The sequence below is a fragment of the Cebus imitator genome, unplaced genomic scaffold, assembly GCF_001604975.1.
Source record: "Cebus imitator isolate Cc_AM_T3 unplaced genomic scaffold, Cebus_imitator-1.0 Scaffold54, whole genome shotgun sequence".
Taxonomy (NCBI): Eukaryota; Metazoa; Chordata; class Mammalia; order Primates; family Cebidae; genus Cebus; species Cebus imitator.
In genome coordinates, this window is record NW_016107369.1 from 4938424 (window position 1) to 4945043 (window position 6620).

A 6620-nucleotide genomic window follows, 5' to 3' on the forward strand; every position below is an offset into this window, starting at 1 on the left:
ACTCTGTTGCCCAGGCTGGAGTGCAGTGGCTCAATCTTGGCTCACTGCAACTTCTGCCTCCCAGGTTCAAGTGATTCTCCTGCCTCAACCTCCTGAGTAGCTGGGATTACAGGTGTGTGCTACCATGCCTGGATAATTTTTTTATTTTTTATTTTTAGTAGGGACAGGGTTTCACCATGTTGATCAGGCTGGTCTTGAACTTCTGATCTCAGGTGATCCGCTCGCCTTGGCCTCCAAAGTGCTGGGATTACAGGCATTAATCACTGCACCCAGCCAGCACACTCAATTTTCAGGGGTGCCCTGGGGGCTCAGAATTTGGGGATACAGTACAGCTTCAGCAGTTGTTAAGTGAGGTGGCCCTGGGTCTCGAACCACCCATGTCCATTGTTGCCACTACTAAAGACACTGAACATTTACCATGTGGCAGGCGCTTCACAAGCCTGATCCCACTGAACCCTCACAAAGACCCAGGACAGTCTTTAGAACAAAAAAAATTTTCTTTCCAGAGATGGAAACTGTGGCTCAAACAAGTTAAGTCACTTCCTGAGGTCTCAGAACTCACAAGTGGCCAGGCTAGCATTGGAAGCCAGCTCTGCCTGCCTGCACAGGCCTGGACACCCAGCCACGACCCGGCGTCCCCTCTGCCCAGCTCCCACCTCAGCTCTCAGTAAGTGCCAGAGCTGGTCACCAGGCCTCGAAGCCCCGCCCTTCTCCGTGGCCTCCAGTTCCTACCACCCCACGGCCCCAAAGCTGTCTCACCTGCCTCTAAGCTCTGCACCTCCCTTCCAGTTCACTCAGCTTCCCAGGAGGTCCCTGAGGACCCCAGTGTCTGGGGACAGTGGTGGGCAGAGGGCCCCTGGGCCTCTCAGCTGGACCCAAGGCTGAGCGCTGTGGGGAGGCGGGCGCAGTGCACAGCGCTGATCCTAACCAAGTTTGCCAGCCCAGTTTTTCTCATGGCTCCCACACAATGGTTTGCTTTGTGCCCACCTGCCGATAATGCTTAATTAGGCGAGGAGGTGATTAATTTGAGGTAATTGACAGCTAATTAGAGGCCCACAGGCTCATTAACTTGACATCTTGTCTTCGTGAATTGGCTGAGTAGGGTCAGGTGATGGAAGCCGTTGCTTCTCCCTCCCCAGCTCTCCCGGCCCCTGTAGGCTGAAGCAATCACCTGGGGGAGGGCTGGGCCTACCCAGGAGCTCAGGTGGGTCAGCACCAAGGCCAAGAACAGAGGAAGCCAAGGCTGTGAGGGAGAAGGGTAAGGATGGAGGTGTCTGCCCTGACCTTAGGAGGGAGAGAGTGGGCAGGGAGTGAGGGCTTGTGGGTGGGCACATTGGCAAAGACACCCAAGAGAGAGAGGGTATGAAAAGGGCCAGGGGCAGGGTGAGGGGAGAGCTGGTGTCCGTGCAGGAAGGAGGGGTGAGGGGAAGCGGCTGTGTGGGGCAGCCTGTTGGAACTAAGCATAGGCTGTGGGGTGACACAGACCTGGGGCTGGATCCCAGCTCTGCTATTAACCAGCTGGGTGACTAAGAACCGGTGATTAACCACTAAACCTCAGGCTTCTCCTCTGTAGAATGGGAATAATGATGCCTGCCACAGGAGGTGGTTGTGAAGAGTCTATGAAACCCTGAAGTAAAGGACAAATCTGTGAATTGGATGGGCAGGGTCAGGCTGAGTAAGATTCACACCTGGGGGCCTGATGAGTGCTCAATTAAATGTTAACTAGTCTATTAACATTTTTAAAATAAAAAGTTAACCATTTTTGGTGGAAGGAATGACATGAAGAGAGAGTGAGTGGGGAGAGTGAGCCCCAGGGTTGTGGGGAGGCAATGGTACCCCCTCCCAAGATAAGCCACTGTTAGCCTGCAGGAAATCTGCACCCCTGATCACAGTGGGCTGGTGGAAGGTGTGGGGGAAAGACCTCGTTGTTACTATATCCTTTGTGCGTGGGGCAGTGCAATTCAGCAATATATATTAAAGTTTAAAATGCACATGGCCGTTGACCCAGCAATTCCCCTGCTGGTGATATATCCACAGACATCTAAACACAAGGGTACTTGTTCATCACCACATCATTTGTAGTAGCAGAAGGTGGGAAACAACCTGAAGGTCCATCACGGGGCCTGGCTAGGTAACTGAAGGTACATCCATATGGTGGAATGGTATGTAGCTGTTACATCTCTAGGTACCAAAATGAACGAGATCCAAGATACATAGAAAATATGCAAGCTGCAGAGCAGGTATAGTTCCAACAACCTGCTAACTGTGGTCTGAGGGTTAGGGGATGGCAAGGAGATGTATTTTTCATAATCTGCTCCTTTTAAATATAGTTTGTATTTACTATCTTTTCAAAAAGTATTTAAAAAGTAATACATTTTTTTTTTTCCCAAATGAAATCTAATGGCCAGGTGTGGTGGCTCACACCTGTAATCTCAGCACTTTGGGAGGCCGAGGCAGGCGGATCATCTGAGGTCAGGAGTTCGAGACCAGCCTGACCAACATGGTGAAACCCCGTCTCTACTAAAAATACAAAAAATTAGCCAGGCATGGTGGTACATGCCAGTAATCCCAGCTACCCGGGAGGCTGAGACAGAAGAATTGCTTGAACCCAGGAGGTAGAGATCCTGGAGGTAGAGCCAGGATCACACCATTGCACTCCAGACTGGGCAACAAGAGCAAAACTCCATCTCAAAAAAATAAAAATAAAAATAAATGCACAGCTCGATGAATGTTCATACACATATGCTCCTGTGTTAACCAGCACTCAAATCAAGATAGAAAATATTCCCAAACCCCAGAAGGCTCCCTGGACCCCTTTCCAGTTAATACCTCCAAAGTAACTACTATTTAGACTTCTATCACCCAGACTAGTTCTGACTTTTCTAGGATTTCATACAGATGGAGTCATAAGGTGTGTACCCCTCATTTGTGTTTGGGAGATTCATCCATATTACAGTGTGAAGCGGCGTGGTACTTTGTTCATTCTTTATTGCCAACTGGCATTCCACATATGAATAGACGGTCTATCCATTCTGCTGCTGATGGCCTTTGTTTCTGCAGTTTTTTGCTTGCATGAATAAAGTTGCTATTGTCTCGCATCTATCTTTTGGTGTCAACTCATTTTTGTTGGGTATAAGCGGAACAGGCATAGCATAGGCATATTCTCTTTTTTTTTTTTTTTTTTTTTTTGAGACAGGGTCTCACTCTGCTGCCCAGGCTGGAGTGCAGTGTGGCACAATTATGACTCTGCAGCCTCAAACTCCTGGGCTCAAGTGATTCTCCTGACTCTGCCTCCCAAGTAGCTGGGACTATAAGTGTGTGCCACCACGCCTGGCTAATTTAATTTTGGAGAGGTGAGGTCTCACTATGTTGCCCAGGCTGGTCTTGAACTCCTGGCCCCAAATGATCCTCCTGCCTCAACCTCCCAAAGTATTGGGATTACAGCGTGAGCCACCATGCATGCTCTCCAGCCCCATCCTTTTTTTTGACAGGGTCCTACTCTGTGGCCCAGGCTGGAGTGCAATGCAGTAATCCTAGCTCACTGCAGCCTTGAACTCCTGGGCTCAAGCCATCCTTCCAGCTCTGTCTGCTGAGCAGCTGGGACTACAGGCATGTGCCACTGTGCTGGCTAATTTTATTTAATTACAAATAATTTTTTTGTAGAAATGGGGTCTCACTATGTTGCCCAGGCTAGTCTCTAGCTCCTGGACTCAAGTAATCCTCCTGCCTCAGCCTCCCGAAGTGCCAGGATTACAGGCGTGAACCACTGCGTCTGGGACGCTTGATCCTTTGGACAACCTGGTAAAGTAGTAACTTTCCCCCTTTAGCAGAAGAGGAAATTCAGTTCAATAGGGCTAAGAATCCTATCCAAGGCCACACCCCACAGCTACTAAGTAGCAGAACCCAGATTCAAACTAGAGTGATCAACTGTCACATGGTCAAAACTATTCCTCCTTCCAGGAAAACCCTGAGTTCCAAGCAAATCAGACAGTCACCCTAATTCAAACCCAACTGGACTCAAAAGCTGAGCTTTTAATCATCAGGCTGGGATTTCCTCTGGCCTAAAATTTCACCAGACAGCACAAGTGGTGTTAGCACAGACTCAAGGCAGGATGTTTTGTCTTCAAAACACTCTTGTGATATCAGGATTTTACTTGTTTTTGTTTTACTCTGAAGAAAGTGATTTCATTGACAGTAGATCTGGGTTGGGTAAGAGTAAAATTATTTATATGAAAAGAATTTTCTAACACATTAATCCATCAAATAAGGATTTATTCAGCATCCATGAACTGAAAAGAAGTTTAAGGCAGTCCTTGACTTCAAAAAGTTAATAATTTACTTAGGGAGCTAAGAGTAAACCTTAAAGAATAAAAATAGAGGATAATAAACAGTAATAATAATCACCCCATATGCAAGTACTTACTGTACCCTAGGGGCTTTACAGATTCTGATTTAATCTCCACAACACAGGTATGAGATATGTTCTACTCTTATGCTCATTTCAGATGAGGAAACCAAGGCTTCGTGAGGTGAAGTGATTTGGTCAAGGAAAAAGTCATTGAGCTGTTCACTTAAGATTTGTGCGCTTAACACAAATGAGTTACACCTCCGAGAAATCTTTATTGAATGGGAAATCCTTGAAGATATGAACATTTTTTCTTTTCTCTACTCTTGAATATCCTATCCCCAATAATTTAGCACAAAATTTTAAAGATGTATTTTCGCTCGTTTCATTTTAGGAAAATAGCAGTTTGGGTCAAAACGGTATTTTCAGCCTTAGTATCTTGAGTGCAAATAGGCACAGCCTGTGACTGTGAAATCAGAGGTCCCGGCTTGCAGAGGGGTCCAGGGGCTGACACAGGCCCTTGGGCCAGTGCGATTTGCTTGGTCCCCCAGCTGCACAAACTGTTGGCCCCATGGTCAGTCCTGACCAGAAATGCACAAGGGTATTGTCCCATAGGTCCTCAAGGTCAGCTCCTCTGTCTCCTTCCAACATACCCCAAACCTTATCACATCGCTCAACCTCCTGACCCTGCTTTTCAGGTTTGTAGGCCCCCACCCAGAGGCACCTTCATCATACCTCCCTGACACGTCGGCTTTCATTTTCCTAGGACGAGTCTCATTTGACAGTCTCCTGCCCATATTTCTAAGCTCTCTGAGTCTCGTTGTGCTATTTCTCTGTCCTCTCTGGGGTTTGTAACACCAATCATCTGCAGGTTTCATTAGCATGCTGTTTACCCCTGTCTTTCAGATCATTAATGAAGATGTGAAGTGAGACACCAATCCTCACGGCCCCCGCCACGTGCCCCCTCCCATGCCCGGCGCTGCTGGAGTCATTATCCTTCCTGGTGTGACAGGGTCAGAACCAAACCAATTTGCATCAATCTTTGGTGATGTTGTAAAGTGTCGCCTGCCCTGCGGTCCTGCTGCTGTAACAACTGCTTCAGCCGTCTGTTCTGGAGTGCTCTCCTCTCCTTTGGAAGGCTGATCAGATCTGGCCACCCCAGTTCTTCTGGCTGAAAGCTCCAGAGTGACTGCAACAGTCAGGCAGGATTCAGGGCTACACATGGCTGACATTGTTCCTTCTTTGTTTTGCTCACCTGAGCTGGGCAGAAAGCAGTCTCTCTTTGGAAAACAGGATGGACAAGTGGAGGAGGGAACAGACGTGGCAGGCATGAAATTTTTTTTTTAACTCATTGCGACATCTATTTCTATCAAGGAAAATGGGGAGCTCTCCCCCTTTCCCCCCATTTTCTAGCCCAAGGCCTAGTCAGATGTGTGGGCTTGTAGATTCTGGGTACCTGGGGCTGATGTGGTCAAGTCACTTCTTGGGGACAAGGTCAATTCTTCTCCGCTATTTTCTCATGTCATTTGGTCCTGAGGGTTTTATATCTTCTTTAGCAATTCCATGACTATGCTTCTTATCCTGCAGGGAAACTGACTTTATATACACACTTGTCTCCCAATAAAAGTGAGAACCACCTCCGCCACACCCCTTGTGTCTTTCAGACCCCAACTCAGATGAAATGCACCTCCTTCTCTTTCCTGATAGTGCAGCGCCTCCACCTGGTTGTCTGTGATGAAAACATGAGTATAATCCCAGACTCTTCTCTGACCCATTCCTACTCCGGACCCCCTAACTCATCTTTTCTTCCTCCTCTCCCGATTGGGAAGGGGAAGGTCAGCAGGGAGGAAGCAATGAAGGAAACTCTCACAAAAACAGCATCTGAAGAAATGTACTGTATGCCCAAGAGCTGGGGAAATTTAGCAAAGTTAGGTGAGACATATTTTCTCAGGGAAGGAAAAGACTGGGAAAAAGATAGCTATGTGGCAACACTGAACACCTACTGACTGAACGTTTTTTTTCTGTTCCTGGGCAAAGGCTCTGAGGAGTGTGGGGAGAGATGGGACTGTCATGAATAGGGAACAAGTTGTTTTTTTCCACATTGCATGCAGTGGAGATCCCATGGCACAGCTGGAGGCTTATTAGGTGCTCAGTAAATGCTTATTGGTGTACAGATTGATATATATTTGCATACAAAAGAACAAATTTCATTGCCATATACAACGGTCGTCCATGAACTATGTGTGTGTGCAGGATAATAGGCTGAGCTGAGGAG